Source organism: Balearica regulorum, chromosome 2, assembly GCF_011004875.1.
Source record: "Balearica regulorum gibbericeps isolate bBalReg1 chromosome 2, bBalReg1.pri, whole genome shotgun sequence".
NCBI classification, from domain to species: Eukaryota; Metazoa; Chordata; class Aves; order Gruiformes; family Gruidae; genus Balearica; species Balearica regulorum.
This window is the reverse complement of record NC_046185.1, coordinates 41,894,457-41,922,071: the sequence shown is the minus strand read 5'-3', so window position 1 is coordinate 41,922,071 and position 27,615 is coordinate 41,894,457. Positions and strand designations below refer to the sequence as shown.

The 27,615-nt window shown below is 41.9% G+C and overlaps 1 protein-coding gene across 4 annotated transcripts in view; it reads left to right on the top strand.

Moving 5' to 3' along the window:
- The first annotated feature begins 12,029 nt into the window (after window positions 1-12,029).
- FAM110B (family with sequence similarity 110 member B) overlaps window positions 12,030-27,615 on the top strand; it is a 156,131-nt gene continuing 140,545 nt past the window's right edge. For 2 of the 4 annotated variants that reach the window (XR_012833818.1, XM_075744050.1), the window contains exon 1: window positions 12,035-12,249. The gene's annotated coding sequence lies outside the window, so the exon portion shown is untranslated. Of the gene's footprint in view, window positions 12,250-27,615 lie in introns of all 4 variants that reach the window. The other 2 variants (XM_075744047.1, XM_075744046.1) reach the window with 2 other exon arrangements.

Below are 27,615 nucleotides of genomic sequence, written 5' to 3'. Positions count from 1 at the left end.
TCAGCAAAAGCATACTTCAAGTTTAATATACTCCATATTTACAATACAATAACAAGAATAAGAAAGAATAAAGTAAATTTTAAGAAGTCATAACTTTAAAAAAAAATCTATATTAAGACTGCTTTCTTCCAGTGAAGGTACTCAAAAAATGGGATAGCCTAAAAGGTGTCATGGAACAGAAGGAAAGGTGTTAGTTACAGCGCTGAAGTCAATGACCAGTTTCAATATTTTTACTCTTATCACCCAGTGCCACAGCTACGGGACCGATCACACCCTGTCCCTGCCGAGCTGGCTCCCCCGCACAGCACCCACGGCACAGTCATGGGGGGGCAAGAAATCCCTCGGGGACTGGGCTCCCCCATAGCACCGAAGCAGAAATATGTTTGACGCTTGTAAATCCTTTCATACTTGGGATGTCTGCCTCTGGTTTGACTAAAGCAACTAAAAGCCAGTGTCTCCAGAACAAAGGGTAAATACAGTACGAGCTCTCTGATTCTTCAACACTTGTATAAGGTGCCCTCTTGCCAGTTCGCTGGCTGGCAAGGAGACGCAATCCTGCATCCAGCACATTGCTCTGGGCTGCTCCTGCGTGAAACACTGAAAATATATAGCTGATGTTACTTATAAGAGATAAATTCATGCAAAATAAAAAATATGTTAATAGTATAAAATATCAGAAAAGACGATCTTTGGCCTTTCTTTAAAAGAAATCTATTTAGCCTTATAGCAATGTCAGAGAAAGAAAAAAGGTTTTGGACAATAATCTTTTTTTCAAAAAATGTTATGACTTCTAGTTTCTTCTCTATTTTCTGACTGGCAAGAGACTGACGATTATAACCAAAAGCTGTATCTGGTTCAGAGTGAGGTCTGGACCTGCGCTTTGAAACTCAGACACATATCTCAACAGAAGAGTTTTGGTTTGTTTGTTTTGTTTTGTTTTGTGTTGTGTTGTTTTGTTTAGTGTTGTGGTTTGTTTTGTTCTGTTCTGTTTTGTTTTAATAGGCTGTCAAGGCAGCCACATGAAGGCACAAAACACTGTAATACAGGAACATTCACTCCTTTTTGTTCAAGAAAGGGAATTATTAAAGCACCAACAAATGTTTGGGACCTGCTTATTATCCAATCTAATATTATATGCTTTATGCTTCTCAAAACTCCACCAGGGACTGCATGCAATACACTTGACAGTTATACCAATGGTTCCTGCCTGGTATATTTAAACTCCTTTCAGCAAAAGAAGCAGGTGTTGCTACAAATCAACATCAAATTTAATGAAAAGGTAAAGGACAGAACAAGTTGTTCCCTGCATCCTTCATTTTGTGGGTACAAACCCAAGTTGTCTCTTGCTGGTGGGATGACCCTGCACAGCACTGCACACAGCACAAGTGGAAAAGCTTGGCACCTACAAAGCTCACGTATGAATTCCCCAAAAGTTTTGAAAGTGCTAGGGATTTTAGAAAGATTTGAGATCCCTTTTTGCCAAAGAACAGTTGTTTAACATGGAGACTTTTAGTGCCTAATGACCCAAGTTTGCTTCTGCATTATTGAAAATACGTATTACAGTACAGCAAACAAGTAATGATTTATTATGGAGTCAGGAGGATTAGCAAAATAGTTTTGTCACTTTCTTTTATGAATAAAACATATTAACAACAGCTTTATAAACCCAAGTAAAGTAGAGCATAATATACTAAGGCATATAATAAATAAAAGTCAGAAACTTTAGTAGGCAAGAATGTTTCTTTATCTCTCTCCTTGAAATCAGCTGTATGCAGCCTTAACTATTTTACAGATCTCTGAAGAAGCTTTCCTTAGTGGGGCGCTGAACTTATTTAAAGTGGAACGTACCACTTGAATATATGCTTAAATTTAAATCTGCAGCATTAATAACAAACAAATGATGCCCAAAAGGCTAAGAGTGTTCTGTCCATATTTTTAATAGATTATGAATATTACGTATACCTGGTCAAAACTCAGGGAAATGCTTGGGCTGTAGTTGAATTCTATCGCTGAAAGCACGAACTAAACATAAATTAAGTTTGAAGCATCCCTGAAACAGGATGCTGTTCTGCACTCAGGTTGTGCTTTGTATTTGTAATAAACACTATAAAATTGAGAATTATGATTGTAAGTAAAGTTCCATGTATAGTCTGTGACAATATGCCATTACGTATCGCACAGTGGTTTTGGTGCAGCTGTGAATTGTATTCAGGCTTTTGTAACAGGGTGTAAAATGCAAGAACCCAATCTTTCTTCACATGCACCAAGAGTTCTCATCATTTCATTCACATATAATCTCCTTGTTGCTAGTAAAAAATGGTTTGATAAGTAAAGTAAGATATATCGCAGTATATGGTAACTGTAATAAAATATCTCCCACTTGAACAGCTGGGAATTACTTTAGGAGTAATTCCAAGAATTCTGGAAAAGAAAGAATAAATAAAAATTAAAAAATTATTTAAATTTATTTGAAGAATAAATAAATTTTTATGGTCAAGTCTTTGTTGTAAGTTATACTTTCAATGTCTGTGATGTTACTATAATGCTATATCATACCTTTGCAGAGTGTTCCTTTCCTCACAAAAAACCTCTTTTATATTTATTTTGCACATCCTTTTAAAGATAATTCTATAAGACATTGCCGTTTCCACAAAACACCTACAACAAATCTGTTTGGTGTCACATAAATACTTGCATTGCTTCACATAGCAATCAACTAAGCAATATATTTCTCCATTGTATAATAAAGGTACTACATGCCTAGCTGTGTGTAGTGCCTTCCAGCCAAGATCTCCCTGCTATTTGCACACTTTATCATACCGTTCTGCAGAGGCCCCGTGAAACGAGGAAATAACAAATGTTTATTCAATTCCAGGACCAGAAGCACAGAGAGCACATTTGCAAAGGTAGTGTCTCTGCTCACAGCTGTTTGGACGCTGTTTAGCACCTGCGGCTGCTCTGGAAGCGGAGCTGAGGGCAGTCCCTACCCCGCCGTACCCAGTCTTGGCTCCATCCCTTCCTAAAAACTTAATGTATGGCTTTTCTGCTGTAATTAAGTCCTATGAACAGCCAAGTACAGAAAGGAGGCAGTTGATGCTCCACTTCTGTAATACAATATTAAAATCCTGTATTTTTTTTCTCGTGGATAGGCAATGTTCCTCTTGCATGATTTATGATATTTAAACATGCTGACTTGTACAGTTTTCCTGTTATGTTCAGTATGTTGAAAAAGTCTGCTGACTGACGTGAAGTTTTATTTGAGAACTCTTCTATGTAAAAGTGCTGTTTGAGGGTGATAATGAGATGACCACGTGGGAGCTGATATTCTGCTTCAGCCACTGATCTATTCTGGAAGCCCCTCATCTCTCTTTCTTCTGGTTTTCTGATGTAAAATATTTCCTTTTGGAAAATACTTTAATGACTTTAAAGATTCATTCCCTGCTAGATTATACCTACTCCTGTTTTCAAAAAAAAAAATAAAAATTGGACAGTGTGTGAATAAAGATACAGCAAAAGTACATACCACCTTACAGCTTCTTCATTGCCATTTCTAGTCTACAGATAATTAACAAAGAAAGGCAAAGAGTCTGAATGAAAATACAGTCATCAGCTTCGCTGGAGTCACAGAAAGAGCTCCACAAGTTCATTCAAACGTCTTCCCTTGCATAACTCATCTCTTGCTGAAATAACTGCATTGTTCCTATGGGGGTTAAACATAATATTTATCTTACAGCACGACTTCATCACCTTCCAAATTGCTTCTACACTACACATACCCACCGCCCCACCCACTTCTCCTGTATGTTTTAAGTAACTTCACAGAACTGTTTTTAACTTGCAAACTAGAGTGTCTCACAATCAATGGGACTTCAACACATACTTGTTTTACAAAAGCACCCTTATTTCATAGGGAGTGCTGGAGTCATTATTGACTGTATATAGGAATTCAGACTAAGTTTACGAAGACTTTCTTCATTTTTTTCCTGATCTGTTACATTGTGATTCCTTTCACCTTCATTTTTTCTCCTTTTTTTTTTTTTATGCAATTTTGTATTAGTTTTGATCCATTTGTATGTCTATATTCTTTCTTTCAACGCTCTAACTCCCTTTTCTCCTTATTAGCTTATTTCTGCTTACTTTCCCCCCTTTTTTTGTTTATTCATTTCTCTTTTCTGTATTTGCCCCCATCCCCTTTCCTCCCTTTCAAGCTAACAAATGTAGACTGTGTTTACAGACTGGATTTTTTTTAAGAATAACATACCAAAGTCAGACTACAAATATTACTTATGCCTGATGTCAGTTATTCACTGCTTGTCACTTCCAATGCACGCGTCCCCAAAGAGCCTCCACTGACACTCTGGTCCAAAGTATAAAACCTCTACCACTACATTTCAAAAAATAACAAATCTTTTCATGTATGAGCTGTCAAAAGAAGCTCTCGGATTAGCTAGCAGAGAAAGGGACGCAGTCACTACCCACACGCACTATATAAGTATGAGCCACATTACTACCAGCAGCAAGAGCTGAAAATTCAGGGAGGTGGCGAGCCCCTTCTGAGCAGCTCCAATGCAGTAATATGGGTTGATATATATTTTTCTTTTTAATCTGCCCTTTCCAGGGTATTTGGTGTTGTCTTGAAAGCAGGGCTTGAGGGAAGCAGTGCTTGGAACGCAGCTGCAGTGCCAGTGGAGGAACGCCGTGGGTGAGTACCAGGGTGGCATTGCATATTTGGTGTTAGACAATGAATAAGGCCACGTTGTGCTGCCTGCTGAGCTGTTCCCGGCCGAGAAGCCAAGTGAGAAAGAAAAAAGCAAGCTATGGAAGGTGAGGTAGTTTCATATTCTGCCTTACTGCTTTAAATAACCTCTCTCTGATAGCCTCAATGTAGAGGGACAGTAATGCGACTCCCCCTGCACCCCGGTAGGATCCTGCACCCGCTGGGTGCGCAGAGAGGGTGCGCAGAGAGGGTTGCGGCCAGCTCTAAGCCAAAGGGGAAGCGAAACCTCTCATGCAACTTAAAACCATTGGCCTTCTGGCCCCCTCTTCATGTAGACTGGAAGAAAAATGGGAAAGAGTTGGCTCAGGGCAGCAATTCTCGCAGATGAAGTTCTTGAGAAAGTGGCACCTGTTCCTTCTAGCAGAGTGCTTGAATGAAAAGGAGGAAAAAATGCACATAGCTCTGAAGACAATACAAGGTTTCATGTGTCGGATCTTATACCTCAGCCTTTGATTACCTTTTCACTTGTCACATTAGTGTGTTACTTTGATTGCAAGTGCTTCTGTATAACTGGCCTGTTCTCAGAAAATTGTACAAATACAATAGATACCATGAAATAAACATTATGATTAATTTATCTTTATTTTGAAATATCATAGTTGTTTAAATAACAAATTATTCATTTCTACATATAACTCACTTCACACTCATCTTTTAATATTCCTTCCTTTTCCTTAACCGTTCCTGAGATCCTTGTAAAGCTGACTCTCTTTTCTGAGAAAAATTAAGTAAATACATTTTTAGAAAGGGCTATAGCAAGTTTTCTTTCAGACAAGCAAACGCTGCTGCCTGGATTAATGCTTTACCAATGCAAAACCTTTTTAGTTCTTGAGAACTAGGTGTGTTGTTCTGTCCTTTTCTTTGTGTGTTTCTGAGCTAATTCTGCACCTCACACACCACCTGAAATAAAAATAGATCTGATTTAATAACGGTAAGAGCCTGAAATCGAACTCACAGCTTCTGGTTTTATTCACATTCTGACACCCATGCTGTAACACAGCTGCCTTGAACGGTACTCAGTCACTCTTGGCAATATTCACCCATCTTTGTTGATCTTGAATTTTGTAGCTCCTGGTAATTAAAGGAGAAAGCTATGCAACAGGCAATAAACGATTCCCGTAGTGACTCTCCCCTAGCGACTACTGGCTGTTGTAGGAAATGCTAGATCTTTCTCATCTCCCCTTCTGATCCAGCCTTCCCCGAGAGCATCACTCCCCATGCTGGCTTGACTAGCTGGAGAGAAGAAACGCCTGCCCTGGTGCTCCAGAGCCGTGTAACAGCCAGGGAGCTGCGGGGTGATGTGAACACATAAGTAGGGTGGGGGCTTTTTCCATGGATAAATTTTACTTTGCAGTTTAGTGTCATCACGTTTTCTATCTGTTATTGATTCTCTTATTATGTGCCATTCCCTAATGCGGTCATGAGTGTGTTCCTACATTCCTCTGGTACAACAACGAGAAATGTGACGCTCTGTGGTTTTAGTCCCTGTAATGAGAACAAGGCAGTTCTCCTCACACACAAAATTTGTAATTATACAAGACTATATTGTGTTACTGGCAACTAATTAGAACCCTCTGTAGAAATGACATTACTTCATTACATATCATTAACATAACATGTCAAAATTAGCATGATAGATGTTTTTATATGAGAAATGGGACTACTTTTGTAAGTGAAATTAACAAAATTAGAGCACTTTAAATATCAGGATTTTAAAATATTTTATATTATTGTTAAAGAGATATAGACACTGGTTTTGCCATATAAAAATCATAAAAAAGGAATTCTTCCTTTTAAAAATTCCAGTGAGTACAGATTTTGTCCTTTGCATGTATTATGCAGATTAAATAAAATTAAAAAAACATGAAATGCCAAAGGGGGGGCCTGAAATTACAGTATTAAGCTCATATTTCAATCTATATTCTTAGAGTACAGGGCACACATTAACTAATTTACCTTCCTCCTCTGTGAAGTAAGTAATATTGTTATCATATTACATACAGCTAAACTGAACAAGGAACTGAAGTGAATTCCTTCTGGCTAGCCAGTAAGTAAAATGCTGGCACTGGGACGAGGACACAAAGCTCTCTACTTCAGAGCAGGCTGAGTCTCACGATCACAGAATCACAGAATCATAGAATGGTTTGGGTTGGAAGGGACCTTAAAGATCATCTAGTTCCAACCCATGATATCACATACACTTCCCACTCATGGCTTTAACTGAGGATAAGGACAGTAAACTACCTGTTGTTAGTGGAACGGTGTGTTGCAATGATAAGTACACACATAGAAAGTAAATAGGATGTTCAGAGATATAACTAAAAGTTTCTTACTACCTGTAACAGGTTTAGGACTAAAACAACTGTATAATCACTGACTATAAGGTTGCGTGATTCTTGTTTATTGGAGTAATCAAGCAATCATTCTTGGAGTGCATTTACATGCTAGGTTCAAAGGTTTGTAAACTGGATAATAAGCATGGTTTTCATCAGGGGGCTGTAGGAGACGTTAGCGAATTCAAGCCATAGTTCTCCAGGTACCTGTTCCTTGGCAATATTATGATGTTGGTAACATATAAAAGTGATGTGAGGGAAACATTCCCCTGGCAGCATACTAAATATGCCACAAGACACATAACCAATGGATATAATTTGCAAATATGTATGGAGAATCAGTCTTGACAGTTTTGTTTACAAAGGCAGCCAGCTATTTGCTGAGAACAGATATGACATGCTATTCATCTTGCTGCTGCTAAGCCAAAGGGATTGCAACTACGATAACAAACTGTTAGATTTGATTGTTGGAATGCTTATGCAATGTTAGTAATAAAGGGTGTTTAAAAGCATATCTCGTTTGTTCTTGGGCAATCGTATGGTATTTCTTATAATAATTTTCCTGGGGCACTTAAAAGGACAAGCCTAATTAAAGAACTGATATCTGTCTGGCTCAGCTTTAATGGGTGTATGTTCTCTAAGTGGGCGTATGTAGGGAAAAGGAGTAGACACATCTTTATTTCTCTGCTTGCATGGGTTGAGGCAGGATATCAAATGACGTAGTTGTGGCCTCACACCTTTCAGTTCCTCTGTTTCGGCTGGGGTTACCTCCCCACACCTTCTGAAACTGGAAAGTAAACACAACTGTAACAACCTTCTAAGTAAAGCCCAAGGTGACAGAGAAAAACAAGAACAAAACTAATGCCTTGTGCTGGATCCTAAATATAGCCAAATTCAAGTTGACAGGGAGAATGCAGTGACTGAGAGAAGACAACAGCGAGTCCTCGTATGTAGTACTGAGACCTTCAGGGAGCTGAGAAAGGGGTTTCTGGCTTGTTTCTCACGGCATTTGAGCACCAGAAGAACGTATCAGCGTGACTCTCACACCTCTCCTTTGTCATCAGCCCTCTGCTTCAACCAATACTGAGAAAACACTTTTTTCCAGCACTCCTAAATACCTGCACTATTTACAGCCCCCACTAACATGTTGCTCACACATTTTCTACAAAACTTATTATTAAAGTAAAAAAAAAAAAAAAAACAACTGCCCAGTGCACAAATACAGGACTAGAGTGTCCTGCACCACCTTGTTTGTGCGAGTAGCTGGATGTCCATGGGCGGTGGGAATGGAGAACTCAGCCTTTTTTTGTGAAATACAAACCCAGTGAGCTTTGTTGAATATGCACACACAGCTAAAGCGGTGTTTTTTTCTTCCACCTCGCCCCCAACTCGGCAGGCGAGGTGATGGCTGGATGGGCTGAGCGGGCAGACCAGGCTGACCATCAGAAATCACGCACATGCCTCACTCATGGATTTAACCAAGGACGAGTATACTAAAATACTTGGTGGTGGTGTAGGTTACAGCTCGGCTGGTTAACGCAGGCTGTTGCTGGCCTCAGTTCACACCTCCTGGTCAGCAGACTGGAGGGACTGGAGAGTAAATACATCCTACAGATGCAGGAGCAGGGAGGGAAGCCACACCGTTCACTACTTGAGCTGCTGTGGCTAATTCAGCCTGAGTGCCGCAGTAATTCAGGCAGCAGCCTGCATTTTTAAATGTATTTTGATCATTACACATAAGTTTACACAAACAGAACAGATCCAAAACCCAAACATCCCGCAGCCAGGCCTCTAGAGCTAAACAGAGGGAAAGGAGCTGCTTTGTTCTCAGTTGTTCTTACGTGCAGTTACAGGTGACTTTGTGAATAGCATATGCAATGCCAAAATACAACCGAAATTCTCTTTGAATGCAAGGAGGCCTTAGGTTTAGGAGCAGCTGTGAGATGGAGACTTACTGCTAATGGCAGATTCAAGTAGCGTGAACAACAACAACACATTTTTTAAGGTGGACAGAGCTTGTCTTCACCCATGTGTTGTGCTGCATTAGAACAGGACCTTGAGAACCTGTGTTAATTAACACAATTTTAAGTAGTGTCAGCTGTTTCTGAGTAAACGTACTGATTAGAGCAACAAATACTTTCTTCTCGGTCTTGTAAAAATATGGATTTAGGAAGACAGTTATGATCGATAGCTGGGTTTTTAAATTTTTGTATCTCAAAACCTTTTGAAAGTTGTGAAATATTTTAATGGAATGACAAGATTAATGCATTTTATAATGCATTTACAGGACAGTGTAGAGAAGAAGTAAGTCTGAAACTGGGCAATTTTATGTTTATCTCCAGAGGTTCTTAGCTTAGTTCCAGACAACACATTTTCTTAAGCACATGTTTTATTTTACTCCTATTGAATAGTCTTATTGAATTAGATGAACTTAATCAGGTATATGCATGTTTATAGAATTATTTTCTTGCCTTAGATATTATTTATATATCAGGGGTTACAGCATCTCAAAATGTAAAGATTTGTGTACAAGGATAATAACTTAAAGTGCCCTTAAACATCATCCTGGGGCCAGGGTGCTGGTTTCATGAAAGGGATTTGGAACATGATGAAGTCCATGGACATTCACGATCCGCTCAGGTCTGCAGCTTGCCTTGCAGCTGGGGGATCTCTAGCCACTGCTTCAATGGGTTGGTCAACTGTCTGAGGCAGAGGCTAGGCTGTCACTGGTCTTGATTGTGAGAATGAAGATCATATTTCAGTAGCTATACTAAAATTAAAAGGCGTGACATTAATTGTATTATTCCATACTTCTTCCCAGAGGCAGCAGCTGCACAGTGTGGCATAATTTAATAAAGCTATCCATCATGTGGCACCTGGGTATGAAAAACTTACCAGTTAGCAGTGAAAGAAACAACTCCATAGCTCTTGTTTCATCAGTAAGAGCACAACAGAAGTGCTACATGCTAAGCTTTAACAAATGTTTGCATATTGACCTGGAATTAAAAAATTGGCAAGCCTCTGTTTTGACCAGGAATGGAGAAATCTTCTGGCCAGAACAGGTCATTTAAAAGGAGATAAGCTGTATTTGCCTATTGCTCCCCCTATTACAGACAGATCCAGCCTAAAGAATGTAGAGCAAAATGCACCTCCTGTGAAAGGTGGTCACACGAGGTGGGGCGCCTGTACTGAACACGTGACAAGCGAGCACCCTGTTGTATGGCAGGGGGTCCCTTCAGCACAGGCTACGGGGTTGATGTTTGGCTTTGGTCACCGGTGAATAACGCAGTGAGCAGGTCTTGGCAGTACTTAGAATATATGATGTAGCTTATGCCTCTAGCACATTGGCTTTACTTAAGGCTGCCTGATGACTTGGGCAGGCTTCTCCACATTTATTACATTGTTTTATATTTTCAGACTTTTTTTCCCAAGACTTAGGAGGACATCAATTCCATTTCCTTTTTTAAATTTTAAATTAAAACCAAAAATTTATTCCCCCCCCCCCCCCCCCGACAAAGAGCTACAGGAGCGGAGGTTCAAGTCACCTACTTTTATTTCCCATTTTCTAATGCAGCCATGCCACCATGCACAGGAAGCAGAAGGTCCTTGTTAGTTACATGGAAGAGCCCAAGCACTGCAGCTTCCCCTCCTTCCTCACACACCTCTGCCTTGCAAGAGGCACCTCCTGGGCCTCACAGATAATTTCTAGGCAATAGCTAAAGGAACTGATACAACACCTGTTTCTTAAGAACCTGTGGCACACCAAAGCGACTCAATCCAGTACTAAACTCAAGGAGCTGGCTTAGCACCAAAAGCCTTGTGCTAGCCTGCCCCTTGCAGCCTAGGAAGCAGAGCTCTGAGTAAACAGTGAGGAGTCCCAGGTGGGATCTTTTAACTGCTGGGGGAGGGGGGGCATTTGCTTAATGAACACGAGGGGAAAGAGCTTTAAGGGAGGCAGCTTGGCTAAGGAACTTCTCTATGGTTGGTCTTAACAACCCTAGGGTGGTCTAGTTTTGTTACTGCCTTCTTAAAAGGTCACTTGTAGATAGATGGTCCTGTGGGTTGAGTTGTGTTGCTGACTGCACCTCTATACAGATGACTGAAGTCTAACTGACCTTCTGAGAAGGCCTTGTAAGTCTGTCAGTCTCTTCTAAATGAAAAGTGAATGAGGGGAAATTTTCCCCTACTATTTTAACGGATGTGACAAGACTGCATGTGTTGACTTAAATACGTGAACTGCAAGAGTGAAATCAGGAACGCTGGAGGAGGTTTATAGGATGAGCAATGGAGTACTGTGGTAAAAAATGTGTTTTCAAGAGGTACCTCAATGATCAGTGAGCAACTGGATGTGTACATCAATACGCAAATGAGTGGCAACCTTTGAAAGAAAAATCTGTGAACTACCACAGACAATGGGATAAAGGTGTATCTGAAATTCTTTTTTTACTACTTCTCGGTGCCTGCCAAGTGCAGAACGCTAAGAAACCAGTCTTTGCGATCTCATCTATCCTCTGCAATTAAAAACCCCAACTTAATTTAACAGGAGTCACCAGTCAGCTCCTGAGGCATAAACAGGCAGCTGAAGCACTGCGTGTAGGCTGACTTCAATGCTGGATGCCGAGCAGCATTTGGCACAGGTGGAGGGGGTTTTCATCACAGACCCAAATTAACTTCAGTGAAGTTACCCCGCGTCTGCCAGGGCCGGAGGAATAACCTCCGGCTGGGAGAAGCGCCTAACTTGTCACCCCGCCGCTCTCCCCTCCCGGGCGCCGCTCGGCCGAACAAAGGCGGCAGCGGCGGGTCCCCTTTGTGCAGCGCAGGCAGGGGAAGGGGCGATCCCGCCCCGCCAGCCGGGCCCGGCGGCGCTGGGCGGGCCCCACGCTCCGGCCCCCGCGCCCGGCCCGGCTCGGCGGCGTGTCGGGAGGAAGCGCCGGCTGTGCGGCGGGCGGGTGGCTGCCAGCCGCTCGGCTCCCCCGCCCCCCGTCTCCTCCCCTCCGCCGCCGATCCTCTGCCCGCCCATCTCCTCCTCCTCCTCCTCCTCCTCGCGGCGGCGGCGTTCTCGGCCCCGGCTCCCTGCTCTTCCCCGCGGCTTCGCCTCGCTCCTCTCCGGGAGGCTCCCGCGCCGCGCTGGCGAGGACGGTAAGGGCGGCGGCGAGGCGCGGCGCCGGGTCGGGCCGCTGCTCTGTGCGTGGTGGGGCCCGGGGCTGAGCGCGGCGCCGTCCCGCAGCGGTTCCCCCGCTTGCTGGGGGTGGCCCCGGGGAGCGGCGGCGGGCGGGACCCCCCACCACCGGCCCTGGCAAGCGTCTGGCGAGGGGGCCGGCAGCGCGGGCGGGGTGCGGGGCCGGCGGCACCGCGCTGCCCTGGGGACGGGTGGGGGGCTCGGCCCCGCCGGGCGCTGCGGCAGGAGCCGCCCTGCCCAGCCCTGCCCTGCCCTACCGCCGGGGGTCGGCGGGGCAGGCGGCTCTATCTGTTGACAGAGAGCAGCCCCCGAGCGGTAGGTGCCCCGCGTAGAAACGGGGCCGAGCCGGCTTCGTCCCCTGCCTGTGGGGGCGGCCGTTCCGGCCCCCAGCCTGCGAGCGGGTCCGCGGCGGGGCGGGCGAAGCAGTTTGGCTCCTCTGAAATTCCTCGATAATGTCAGGGGAAAACATATGGCCCAGGAGAAAGCCGCTGGAAGTAATAGCTGTTCAACTCCTCCGAGTTATTTCCCCGAGTCGGTGCGAAGTGTGAACTTCCTCCCCGGGATGCCCTTTCGGGGGGATGCGGGGCTGAGCACATGGCCGCCTCCCCCGGGTCGGCGCTCGCCCTCCTCGGGGTCTGCTCCGCATCTGTCACAACACCGCCTGAAACCGGGCCTGCCGGCGCCTGGTTTCATTTCAAAGTGCTAATCTGACCTAAAGAAAACTTTAGCTGGCGAGGGAGGAGGTTTATCCAAAAGGTAATTTACTTAAATGTCTACTTTTTTTCCTTCTTCTACCCTTACTTATACAAGGCATATGTGAAAAGAAGGGAAAGCAATGGAATTATATGTGTCCTAGGATCCAATATATATGGCAGCTTATATGGCAGAGAAGAAGGTTGCAACTTTCAAAGACCTGGCACTGGCAAATTACCATCTACAGTGAATCACAGTATTCACTTTTTTAAACTTGAATTTTACGGTCATTTGCGTGTTGATCCTTGCTTGTATTTAAAGTCTGCAGTTACTGTGTTCAGATATTTAAGGATGAAACATCTCCTTTGTGCTTAAAATGACAATGGCGGTGTGTTTTGTAAGCAGCAAGACAACTTTTATCTTTAATGTAGACCTTTTTATCACTTACCTGTAAATACTTGCTCTGTTTGTAAATCTGCCACTGATGTGTTGGGTGGCTTTGCAAACCAAAAGTTCAACCTCTTTTTTTTGTAAAATGCTGATATTGATTTAATATGATACTGGGTCAGATTTGGCATTTATAATTCATTTCACGCTTGTTCTTATGTGCCATAAGGGCCGTGCTTCATGAAGCAACTTGTCCTTGGTTTTGCCTGTAAAGCCTCCTGGTAATCTTGGTGCGCGGTGTACTGGGGGTGTGCAGCTTGGTTTGTGTCTAACGTTAAGTGTCCTACTTACTTAAAAATGTTGAGAGCTCTAAAAGGGTCAATGTAATCCATACCACACATGCGCTCAACTGACCTAGAATTAACAAGATAAAACACTATTAAGCACTTCTGGAGTAAAAGGTAGCGCATTATTTCCTCTTGCGCGACTAACAATGAATTGCTTTATCAAAGCGTCCAGTGCCGTGCTCCTCGGTTCAGAGGGTGGCTGAACACGCCGCTTCTGCAGGGGCTGGGCTCAAGCTAGTCAGACTGTCTAGAGCTAGTCATGAGAGTAGGAGGTACCAGCAGTGGGAATGTCCTCGCTGGGAGATGTACCTGCTGGTGATGGTGGCCAAGGGAGGTGGGCACAGAGACCACTGTTAGTCCTTCAGAGATGGTAGGCAGCCCTTGCCGTGATGTGGGGCTGTTGGAGTTGACAGAGCTGTGTGCCCTGCCAGGACCTCTGTTTTATGTGGGTTAGTAACTTACCATGTCAGTTGATATTTCATGCTGCGGTACTGAGTTTCCCCTCTGCGGGCAGGAGGTAGCAGGCAGGTGCCTGTGTGCCACAGTGTAGATGCAGGTATACCAGGAATGTGGTGGTTAGCGTGATTTACTGCCTCGATGGAACTCGCAGCTTATGCCAGCAAGTTCACTCTGTTGCACAGAAGGCCTAGACTGCCCTGATGCTGGTGCAACCACATTAAGAAAATTGTAGTACAAGCTAAAGTTAAGAGGGAAGTAGTGTTTTCTAGATTCATGCGGAGATCATTCGCTGTCACTTTCCCAGAGCGGTTCTTTCCGTGTCTTGCTGTAGCACTTGGCCATCAGCACCCTCCTTCCCTGCTCCTTGTAGGCTTGTGCACGCAGCAGAGACGTCAGATCTCAAATTGTTGCTGGAGGCACTTCATATGGGCACAGTCTTCCAGTGACTGGGAGGTGGTTTTCTCTTAAAAGTTCATGTTATACTCCAAAATCTGGAGGGCTAACATTGATTTAGGGAGGCAAAACTGAGTCAAATTATAGAACATAGCCTTGCAAATGTGTTCTAATTGCTCAGAGCTACAGAGTGCATTTGCGATACCGTGCTAGTGTACAAAGGGAAGATGTTTCTCAAATGTGCTTTTGTAAGTATGTTTCCCAATGGTGACATAATGAGATTGGAAATCAGTACACTAAAATATCATAGGGTAGATTTTGGCCATTAATTGTAGTGGAATGCAAGTAAATGAAGGCTCATGTTTACAGCCTGCCCAGAACTAGAGGGTGTATCTTTGAACTCTGGGTAAGGAATGTCTCTGGTCTCTCCGTGGCTGACACTGGGTCTTGCTTTCCACTGCTAGATTACGGCTCTATTCCACAAGGCCTTAAGCACATGTCTTGATTAGCCACAAGTTAATTATTTTAAATTAAACCGAAGGGTAAGTATACATCAGTTACAAAGTGCTTTTATTTCAAGGAAGTTTTATTTTAGCAGGGCAAGTTCTGAGAACTTAGAGGAACTAGTTTGTGAAGTCCACACGGCTGAAGGCTTGTAGGAGAGGTTAAAAAAAAGGCTTGGACTGTCTTAAGTGGAAGGTACAACAGCTGCTTGGAAACTGCATTTTAAGGAGGAGGAAAAGCTTGCCAAGTGGGGCTGCGGACCTTGCTGTGAGAGTAAGATACTGCAGGTTACCGGAAAACCTGTAAGGAATGAAGCAAAGGAGGGGATTGATCGTTGGAGAGCAGAAACTGCAGGGATAGCATGTGAATTGCCAAAAGCTAGAGCATCAGGAAATTTAAGATGAAGAGGGGAAAAAAATAAAAAGAAGAGAACTTGGCTATGATGTTGTGAGGACCAGACTATAGTTTAAAAATACGTCTAATGCCTCCAAAATCAGCAGTTATAACCAGTTTTAGATAGGGATGAGGATTTGAACATGGGAGAAAGAGTGCCAAACAGAAATTACCAGAATAAATGCCTTATGCCTGCTTTCGGATTTAACACAGTCAAGCTAGGGAAGAAAAAGGTCTTTGCTTTAGGGGTCTGAAAGACTTGGTGCAGGACACTGGAGCCAGGTTAAAAAGGACTGATTGTTACCTGTGAAGTTGCATGTAGCAATATAGCAAAAGTAGTGTACTTGTATTTATTTTAAAAGGAGAATGAAATCTTCACGCGTTTTACTTGGGTCTTAATAGTATTCAAGGATTTATAACAAATTTGGAATGGAAAAAGTAATTAAGTATACAAAGATAAGTGGAAAATGGGATAAAATGCATCATGGATTTGCCACAATTAGGTCATGGAAGACTAAAGTCACGTTATTACTGGTTAAATACTGAGCGTCCTAGACAAAAGGAGCAGAGGGCTTCAGTTCCATGCATGTACACCATGGCGCAGCACCGAAAATGACTAAATTGAAAGTATGGGGCTTGGCTAAAGAATGGTGAGGTGGCTTGGAAGACCAACCTGAAGGAGACATTGTGACTCTGTCTGCGTGAATAAAGGAATTATTGCTGTGGATCGGGGCTGGTCTTTTACTCTACTGCACTGGCTGAGATAACTACATGCAAAGGACATTTGCTGATGAAGCAAAGTTAGGAAACAGTCAGCGCTGAGCAGGGTTGGATTATTGCACAGAAGAACTGAATGTCTGTGATGACTGAAGCAATAGGAGTGAGAGGAAGTTAAATAGCTCTAAAACCAAAGTTATCTGCTGTGTGATTATTAACCACACATCTGCTATCAGTTGGCAGGTCATCCTTTAAAACAGGCCTGGAGGAAAAGACCTGAATGCCGTAGTCAAACAGGGATGACTCTGATAGTGAGCATGAAATGAAAGCAAATGTGATCCTCTGTGATAGACAAGTTGTTATGCAAGGCATTAGGGAGACTTCATGTCAAATACTGTACATTGTTCCGGTCACTTGTGTACAGAAAATATTAAATTCTAGTAGAACATGTACAGGGACATCCAGGCTACAAGGATGATGGGTTGTAAGCAGTCTGGAGTTAGACGAGAGACCAAAACTTAAGCTGCAATGGCTTTTGTACCAGAGAGGAAGATAGCAGCTGCTTTTAAATTCCCTCGGGCAAATTCTTGGAGAAGAGAAAGGGTTGTAAACTGAAGGCTCATCTGTAATTTTGGATTCAAAACTTGACATGCAGGAGAATGATTTTATGACTTGTTGAATGAATGTTAGAATATTGTACATAGGAAATCAAAATGAGTTTCGTAACTGTCAGATTTTAGATGCCCTCCCAGCCTCTCTTAAGTCCTGGTTTGTGTACAAGTTTGCATGTGACTGTTAAGAAAATGGGCCATTTGGGTAACTCAAGCTACCATAACTTTTATGCTTTGATCTTCACTGCTAATCAACAGAAATAGAAAATGCTTCTGTGAAGGAGATGTGATGAGCAAAAATATTTATTTTTGGGGAGTACATGTGTCCAGTCACTTGATGGTGAATGGAATTTATAAAAAGTAAAACCCTCATCTACGGCATTAGTAGTTGCTGCTTTTTCTATTTTAGTGTATAATGGAGTGGAATCAAGTATAACTCATAAAATATTAAAGATAACCACAAATTAATCTGTGTGGCACAGAAAATACATAAATGGACGTGCAGGCTGGAGGTCAGGGTGGCTGACTTGAACCTATAAATAAATAAAAGGATTATACTTTCCTGATGAGTGTGTGTCCATATCCATCCTCTGCCTGATTTCATGCTCTCTGGTCTTAGGAGTGCTCCGTGGCAGTGGCTGCATCTCCTTGTTTCAGGACCGTGCTCCTGGAAACAGGAATAGGGAGGCTTCACCTGGGAAGGGACTCAGGCAGAGCCTTGCACGGTAGGTGAAGTGCAGGACTGCTGAAGACCCAGGGTGGGGGCTCCCAACCAGGAGGACGTGCACTTGTCTATAGCTTTGTGTTTTGCTGATGTGGTACCTGACCCTATAGGTGTTGGTGCTGAGCTATACAAAGGCCAACACAACCTGACTGCTGGGAACAGTTTGAGGTATGAGATATGCCAGTTCAGATACTTTCTGTAGTAACTCTGAAGACTTGTCTGGTACACACTGAAGAGGCATATAATATAAATATATATATAAAAAAATATATATATACACACAATATATATAAAACCAGAAAATATAATGATGGTGTATGTGGTTTGAAGGCTCCACAGTGTTGACTTAATTTGATCTTTGCTATAGCATCAGGGTCTGTCCATTTATAAGTTGGGCTTTGTATGCACAGTAAAACTTCTGGAAGTTTCAAGTTGACTCTTCAAAAAAGAAGACAAAGAATGTATGTCATCTGTGTGGACGTATCTTAAGAATCGTTAAAAAAGTAAGATGCTTGGAGTGTGTGTATACATCAAAGCAAGATCAGTGTCTTGATATTGCTTTATGTCTGTTTGTTTTGAATTTATAAGGCAGGTGTCTAATTCCCTTAGAAATAATGCAGTTGCAAACTCCTTTCCGGTATAGGTTATTAAAAATCTAAACTATTAAATTTTAGGTGTTTACTTTAAATGCATGTGTGTTTTTTCTTTAACGAGGAGCTGTGTAATGAGCTCAATGTGTCAGCATCCCCCATAGGAAATAAATGTGAAGAGATTGCGTTGAGCTATCAAAAGAATAATTTAACAATCCCAGGGAAAATTGAATTTATTGCCTTGGTAGCTTTTAGCATGTATTATTAGGCTATTCACTTATTGTGATTTTTTTTCATTTGCTCCTGTTGCTCTTTTATATGAGTGTTGGGTGTATCATTAAAAAAGATGAGATTAGGGCTGTGCTTTGCATTTGTATAGTGTCTTGCACTTGACAGCCTTCAAGTTCCAAATATTAATGGATGACATGGAAAAGTTTTATTTTGGATTTACAAAGGAGAGATTCAACCTAAATTCAAACAGTCTTTAGCAAATCCGAGAGCAGAGCACTTGTCTCCTGATGCTTTACTGTGTTCTTTACAAACAAAATCACTCACATAATTTCCTGTTACAATTTGAGGTCTTACAAGTCTGCATTAAGAAATGGGAGGAAATGTTTTAAGACTTTATTGGACAGGGAAGATAACAGCAGCATCCAGTATTGTCTGCAGCTCAAGCAAGTGGAAAGGAATAGTCTTCTTGTTAATAGGTCAAGGAACTGTAGTGAGCATGGTCAGACTGGGAAGCAGAGAAATGGAGTAAGTGGTGTAAGAGACAGAGGTGAAACCTGGAACATGCACATGTGAAAGAATACAAGAGAGAAAATGTGATTGACAAAATTATAATTATGGAAAGACTGTGAATGAACAAACTGGTGAACAGGGGAATGAGGGAGAAATGCTTATATATTACACATTAAGTCAGTATGCACATTAACTCGTGTCCAAATTCAGTTGAAAAGCTCATGTTTTATTCATTGCTGTGATGTAACTGTGGGATATCTATTAGCTGGTTCGGAAAAAGCACATTTTGAATGAGGAGAGGTTACCGTGAGGAAGGAACAAAGCAGAACCTTAGAGCAAACTGCAGGAGAACCGTTTAGGTGTGAGTGTGCTTCTCATGTGAAAGAACCATTGGTAGCAGTGTCCTCCTCTTTGTCCAATACCTCTTTGCAGTATTAGACAAATCTGTTTTAAATAACTACCCAAATTTGTGAGTGTACCCAGACCTTTGGATTTGTAATGACCTTTGTATGTTGTCTTTCTCTATTTGACAAGTTAATCTGTGCATGTTACCATTTGGGAGGTAGGGGGCCACTAGAAATGAAACTTTGTTGTGTGTGTACGTGCATATATGTGTATATATATATGCAGCTTAAACTAGGATGGAGGAGACTGATTTAAGTAATGGTTGGGTAGAGCACTTTGGAGATGATAATATATGTTTTATTTGTACTCTATTTTATATATATAAAAGGAATGTTGCTGTGATCTATGTGACAGAATGTTATTTCTCATCCTGTCCACCCCCAACGGTTTTAGACTTGTTTTTAATCTCTTAGTTAAAAGAACATCTTGTCATTTCCCATGCATGTGTGTACTGCAAGACTACATTTAGAAAAAAAATCGAATTTAATACTAATATTTGTAAATTAGTCATGTAAGTACAAGTAGTTAAAATGTGATAGACTCCACTTGCATGTTGTATTTAATTGCAAAATTCTTATTATCTACGTTATTTTGCCTTTCTGAGCTGTGATATCACTGAAGTATATTGCTGTTGTGTTCTTGTGTGTTAGTTTTGGATGTTGAATGATAATTGCAGTGAGTGAATTAATTTAAATGCTAGGCAGTGTGAACAGGACTTCATGGATTGCTTCTGCTCCATTTAGATGTTATTTTCTCACTGAAGATCACTTGTGGCTGTTGGACTTCTCTGTATGTAATAAAACTTGATACAACATGTAGGGACTTAGTTATAAATCAGTTAATTCTATTAATTAATATCTGCTAATCAGAAACTAGAATCCACATTCTGTGACACATGATATTTCTGCAATGTGTTTGTATAAATGCTTGGGGAATATTTTGCAGATGTGAAGGTCTGCTCGCTCACTCAGATTCCTGCAAGACCTCCACAAATGCTTTGCTGAAAGATTTCAGATGTAATTCGTTTTTCCTTTTTTTTCTTCTTGTTGTTGTCCCCATCTTGCAATGTTTGCTGTGCACATTCAGGGGGTTACTCACGTTGTAGTATTGGGTCCTATTTCAGTAAATGAAATGTTGCATATTAAGTTACACTTCAGCTAGAACTTCTGAAGCTTATGTCCCAAATCTTTCTGTATTTAAAGACAGGCATTTCAGGTCTGTTTTTCTCTCTTTTTCCTGTTTGATAGACTGTCAAGGAAAAGAGAAACTGACTTTAATGAAGCAGAGCATATAGGAATGCACAGTGTAACCACCTGAATTTGGAAAGAAAATGTTGTTCTCCTCTGATCTTTGCTATAATGGTTTGAGGTGTTCACTTGTGACTATAATAAACAAGATTGTATATTTAGAAAAAAATCATAACTTGATTTTTTTCTAATTACCGTTTTATTATAGCAAATTTGTGCTATCACAAAGTCTCTATTTTAGGAATGAGATATCAGCTTTTTTTCCCCTGTTTATTGAAAGATGATCAGTGTCATTTCTCTCTTCCTTCCCTCTCCATCCCCCTTAAAACAAAACAAAACCTTCAGTCCTTAAACAAAAGTGTCTTTGTTTTTACATTTGTTTTATGAAATTGCTTAAATCCTTTGGGAAAAGCTTTCCTCTCACAGGAAGAGGGGAAAAAAAAAACCACCCCTCCTAAAGCCAAAAACAGCAAGCCTGCTACCAGACATCACAGTGTTTTGCTATCTGAATAGCAGCAGATTGCATAAAAGAAGCAATTTCTCATCTTTATGAATGAAAAAGTGCAATTGCAGAAATGCACAGAAACAGACATATGGTTTTCACTCTGCAAATGTAAAATTAGTAGCATTCAGGACAAAAATTTGCTTTCTTGGAGCTTCTTTGGACTGTCACTGTTGGGAGTGGAACTTTAAATGGGATATTTCAAAGCTCTGAGATGGGAAAATCAACTGCTCCCTTCTGGCCTTTCTGTTTTTTGTTACAGTAGGCAGATGCATGAATTACCCTTTCCTGATCTAGGAACCTGGCAGCAAACATGAGCTAAGTGAGAGAATGAACCGTAAAGACCAAGAACAAGGTGAAATATCACCTTGCTAATTTGTCTGCATGGACTTTATCCAGAAAATATACTAAAGAACAGGAGTGCTGATGAGATAGAACAAAATTATTGCAGCATACTTTCTCCCAAATGTAATAAAAATGCAAAATCGAGTCAGTGGCCTACTATTGGCAATTACTTGTATTATTATGTGGGCTGGAGGGATCAAGGATGAAGGAAAATTGTTCAAGTAAATGCTGAATGTGAATGAAAGTAAGGCGGCCTCCCTTAACGCCAGGATGTAACAGCTTATTTTCTGTAGAGTAGGAAATCAGACACCGGACTAAAACAGTTGTAGAGGACTATCCCAGAGGACACCTTTGTAAGCATTACATGGAGAACTTGGAGTATGGTGGCTTCCCTGGGATCCAGTGGCACCTCACATAGCATCTCCACATGTCTTGGGCAGCTCTTGGACTTTGGTTGACATTCCCTCTGTTCATGCCCTGTGTTGTCACTGTCTCCCTTCAGTCTCTGAAGCCTGGGCCATGTGAACGTTTACAGCACGTGCTGGGCTTCGGTATGTTCGTAACCTGTGCAATCACTGTAACTTTAATACTGTGCACTCATGACTTACAAGGAGCAGCTGAGTTAACTTGGTTTGTTCACTGTGGATAAGAGAAGGCTGAGGGATGACCTCATCGCAGCCTACAACTTCCTCAAGGAGGGCAGCAGAGGGGAGGTGCTGATCTCTTCTCTCTGGAGACCAGCCATAGGACACGAGGAAATGGGATGTAGCTGTGTGAGGGGAAGTTCAGGTTGGACATTAGGAAAAGGCTCTTCCCTGAGTGGGTGATTGGTCACTGGAACAGGCTCCCAAGGGAAGTGGTCATGGCACCAGGCCTGTCAGAGTTCAAGGAGTGTCTGGATGACACTCTTAGTCGTGGTTTAGTTTTGGGTAGTCCTGCAAGGAGGAGGGAGTTGGACTGGATGATCCTTATGGGTCCCAATCGTATTCTATGATTTTATGAAATGGCTGTGTCCTCACAACTGGCTTGTCCGTTGCGTGACGGTGAACCCGCATGTTGCTTCCACACTTATTTTTATACCCTAACCTCACAGGTACACCTGCTTGTCCTTCCAGTGCCTGGGAGGGGAACTCTGCCCTCTGCAGTGCCTTCTGGAGCAGCGTCCTTACCACTGAGAGGCACACGCAGAGATGATTATATGGATGTTCATCTTCTATTTGAAACATTTTTAAGTGCTCTTGATGGAGACTAGACCAGAGAATTATAGTCTTTGGGGAGATAGAAGCTGAATTAACTTGTACTTTGCTGGCTAAGCAGCATTAATGTTTTCATTACTTGGCCTAAAATGGAATAGGCAAAAGCTGCAGGGAGAGGGCCTGTCCCCCAGCTATGTTGGGTTTAATAAAAGATAGGATTTCTCCTTCTAAACTCTCATTATCCAAGATCTGCTGTGAAGGTATCAAATGATGCTGTTTAGATTGTTGCAATCAACTAATTTGATTTCCATATTACTTCTGGATGACTGTTGCTGAAAAGACTTTTTATAAGCCACCCTGCCCCAATATGAAATCAGATCCTCGCACTCCTCCTCCTGTGTACATTTTACTGCATTGTGTGGGCTGCACTGCTCAGCCAGAGAGTAGAGAGGGATATTTGCCTCCTGTGCTATCATTATGTTCGATACTAATCAAATGCTACTAATGACAGTAGGCTTGCTGTACTGCTGAATAGCAGGATATTATTATATATTTTGGTCAGAGGGGATCAGTGGAGCTTGGGGGTGGAAGAGCTGCCCACCCTATAGACCCATGCTCACTCTCTTAGTACCCTTCGTTCCCATTTTGCTGCAAGGCCAAAAAATTTTCTCCAAAACCTGTTTCCTGTAGGTGTTGCAGTTGAGGTGGGACAAGGTGGAGACTGGGGGGACAAAGCCTGGTATCAGAAAAGCTATGGCAGTATTTGCACCTAATAGTTGTGCTGTTGCTCAGGAGTGGACGTGGTTAGTATTGTAGTGCTGCAGGCGGGTGGCGTGTCACCCATTGCTGTGGTTTAAGCCTGAAGGAATTGCGGCATGAGTTGGACAGGAAGGCAAGGAGGCAGTTTGTATTATGGCAGTTGTGATACAGCTACTGTCTAATGCTAAGTCAGCTGCTGTGAGGTTCCAGTCTTTCTGCTATATCTTTCCCATGCTTAGAACTTCCACTAATTTAAAGTTGAATTTCTAATGAGAAACAAAACCTGTTCCTTAATCAGTGTGATTTGCTTTCATGGAATACTTCATTCAACTTTGTGCAAATTGTGAAAGCCATCTAACATTTGAAAATAGTCAGCTGTTTTTGACGTTGAACCAGACTGAAGAGTGCTAGCAATCTCCATGAAATTTTCCTTTAATGAAGTGTAATTTGGTACCATAATATACTGAACTGAAAGCAGCAATAAAATAGTTCTACACTTGGTCCTTTTTACATTAAAATTCTGGAGTTGCAACAGTGGTTTTACCACTGTTTCCTTAATACCTTTCTCCTCTTCTTAGGCAATATATTGAACGCTGAACTTTTAAAATTCTCTTGAAGTGTTATTCTAATAACAGTTTTGTTGGAGTGGAGAAAATATCCTTTTGCTCCTCTGTAGAGCAGTCACATGGATACAACTTCCTTTTCTTTAGTTGAAGCTGTTTGGCAGAGTTGCAAAGATCTTTATAGGCTGGGATTTTTCTAAAGTCAATGTCAGAACTTTTTCATACTTGTAAAGGTTACGGTCTCTGACGATGAGATCTACCTCGCTTTAGTTCTGTTTATCTTGTTCATCAAGTCAAACAGCTCTTACAGTTATTATCCGTGATCAGCTAGCTCATTGGCATGACAATTAATCAAAGTATAAGTGAGAATGTAGAGTGGCAACCACAGAGTTTCGTACAAACTTCATTGGCATCTCTAGTGAGTGTTCTCCAAGGAGAAGGAAGAGGCATGGGTTGGTAAGGATGTGGAGGAGGCAATTACAGTGCTGCGGTATGGCTGGGTTAGTTCTGGCTGCTGGGCTTTGTACCTCTGAAGGCTCCTGAGAAAGAAGGGAGTGTGCCATTGGGTTGCTGTCCAGCGTCTCTTTCTTTTTTTAATATCATCTCTTTGATCACAGCTTCACAGCCTTTGGCAGCTTGAAGTGTAGGAGAACTTCTTTCCCCTGCTGAGAAATTACAGAACAGTCTCCGCTTAATTGTTCTCTATTACACAATGGGTTTTGTTTTAACCAATTCTTTTCTGTCTTGGGAAGGAGAGAGATGTGTTCTACATGGAAACCTGTGTACAGCTTTTTCAAATAATTTAAAAGTGTGTTTCAAAGCTGATATGAATTATCTTGAATTATATAATTGGTCTTCAGTCTGATTATTTATTAAATATACAGTGGTGTAAAATGAAGATGCTTGGTTTATTATGTTGTCTGCTCATAAAATACAATTAACTAGTCATAAGGGAAAATCCTCTTGGGGAAAAGATTCAAATTAAGTTGCGCCTCACTTTCTCGGTTACTACATTTCTGTTGTTGTAAAGGTTTTTTTTCATTTAGATTTTTTTTTTCTTCTAACAATTTCCAGGGCATGTATTTAAACTAACCATTAATGCTTCATTTTGGATGTCTGTAGTACTTTTACTTTTATGCTAATGTATGTAGATGAACAGGTCAGGACTTGACCTATATAATAAAAGTGCCTTAATTTACTCCTATGTACATTCCAAGGTGTGGGTATTTAAACAAAAAGGGGGGGCGAGGGGGAAGGATGAGCTGGTGCCTGGTGCAGTAATTGCAGTTGGAGACTGACACTGGTGAAGGGAGTGCAGTTGTCAAACTAGCTGCCATCTGATGCCAGTTTTTTCTGACCCTGCTGTAAAGGCAGCTTGTAGAGATACATCTGCAGTGAGGCAGAGGCCAAGTGCCTGCTCGGGGCAGAGTCTTTCTGCAGTCCTTCATTGGGTCTTGATGGCAAGACGTGAGCATTGGATGTGTCCTTGTGGCAGGGCAAGCCACACGGCCATGCTTCCTGATGCTCTTGAGAAGCAGCAGCCCCTGGAAAGCGCTGCGGCTCCCTGCTGTGCTGCAGGTCTGGGTTTCCCGCAGAAGTCAGTGGTATGTGGTGTGGTCTGACATTCCTGTGGGATTGGGGCATGGCTGGCCTCTGGATTGGATCACAGGGTCTATCTAACCATCCCTCCTGGATCCTTTGGTGTCCCCTACCTCTGATTCTGAGAGATGCTCAACGGGAGAGCCACAGCTCTCACATCAAGGGCTGATGTGCCAAGAGCCTGACTCACAGGTTGCAGTCAAGGCTTTGCATCATAGGTAGAAAGAAAGTAGCAATCCCTTCACATAAAATGGCAGGAAAATACACAAAACAATGTTCCCGAGAAAGCCCGTGTGCGCGATGCAGGGAAAATGAGTTGTCAGGGGAGCTCTAGTTTATGACTTGTACCACTGACCATGCGACCTGCAGCATTCCTCAACATCCAAGAAACATTATGTGGGTGTCTGCAGGTGATCTTGAGTTATTTTGGAAACAAAAGACTGAATCCTCTTCCCCATCCCTTGGTGGTTTTGCCATAACACAATGGTGTCCACATGTTTAGATGCACAAATAATATTCTTTGTTTAAAAGTCCTAAATGTTTCTTTAGACACCTGATATAATTTTCTAGATGAGCTTTCCCTTTTTGCAGCTGGTTTGGACGAAATTCAGGGAAACAGTTACAGTACATGGTCTGCATCCAAAGGAGAAGTGTTGCTCCTCTGAGGACTGTTAGCTATGGTAGGAACGTAGTCCTTAGTGGCAGGGCTGGGCTCAAACTCATCTCTTGCCCTAGGCCTTGAAGAAGTGGCTCATGACCCCTGAGCTAATGTTGCTCCCTGATGGCAGCTGAAGGGTGCCGAACAGACCCGTGGCAAGGCAGCCTGTGGTGGGCATCTGGTGAAATGTATTTCGCCAGGCTCCGCTCTCAGGTATCTCTTCTAAAATACCTCAAATGCTTTTAGTTTTCACTTATTGACTGTACTCTGAGTTGCTTTGTCTGGAAGTAGTTACTTCTTGTAGAAGTTCTTGCTGGTGGTATAAGATAACTTGGCAACATCTATGAGAAAATGGTTATATGGGGAAGAGGTTATTTTGAGATTTTTGTCTTATCTGGAGAACTACCAAAAGCTGGGAAGTGCAAAATACGTGTGGGGTTTTTTCCCCCCCTGAAATTTCACACTGCTTTTCAAAATAAATTCTTCTGCCTTTAAGTGGGTGCGTCCTTGCTCAAAAGTAGTGATTCCCAAATGCTCGTATCTGAGCCAAGAATAAAATCTTTTTTTATGCAATCTCTTCAGAGCCTGCCTGTGAGAAAGAAAGAATCTTTTGGAGACTTTATTCTCTTTACAGAACATAATGAGTTTGCTTTTCAAAGGAGAAACTGAGAATTGCAGTGAAGATGCTCTGTTGCGTTTTTGGCTTGGTTTTATGCAGGATAAAGCTGTTTAGTATTTAATACAGTAAACTGTTTAAAAAGTTTAAGTTATATAATTACCATCAACTTTATATAACCTTCAGTATTAGTACTTGATTGTCAGTAACAGCACCCTGTAGTAATATTCAGAAATTACCAGATACAAAATAACTATCTGATCCTTTCCTCTTACTAAGCTGAAAGTCAAGGATATGGTTTTATCAGTAGGAAAATGGTTACAGATATAGTCAGATTTAAAGACTTTTTTTTACTTTTCTTTTTGTTTATCCCTCTTTGCATATCTTAATTATGTGAAAGTCTTCAGTTTGGAAGCTGAAGTGTTATTTTATTTCTCCGAGTACCTTTTAGTATCAGCTCAATGAGCACCAGTTTTTAGGAGCTTGTTAACTTGCCCGTGACGGTTTTTTCATAGCTCAAATATGACAGCTGATGCCTGACTGCTTTAAAATAATAATGAACACCAGAAAATTCTTTATATACTTAGTAACGTGATCCAGTAGCCTCATTTCAAACAAGCATGTGCATGGTGTGTGGAAACAACAAAGTTAGTTCTCCCTTGCTCTGTGATATCTGCTGGTGGGCCATAGTTGACTCTTCAAGCAAGGAAGGTACCTAGTGGGAGAATATGAAGTGATATTTAACCAGTCCTGATGGCTTGTCATGTATGCAAGGGAGAACTTATTTGTCAGGGTCAGAAAATAGCCTGCAAATGTTTCCACTTCCCAGTGTTAAATCATGGTTTTATTGTCAGCAGTGGCTACAAATGGGGTAGGA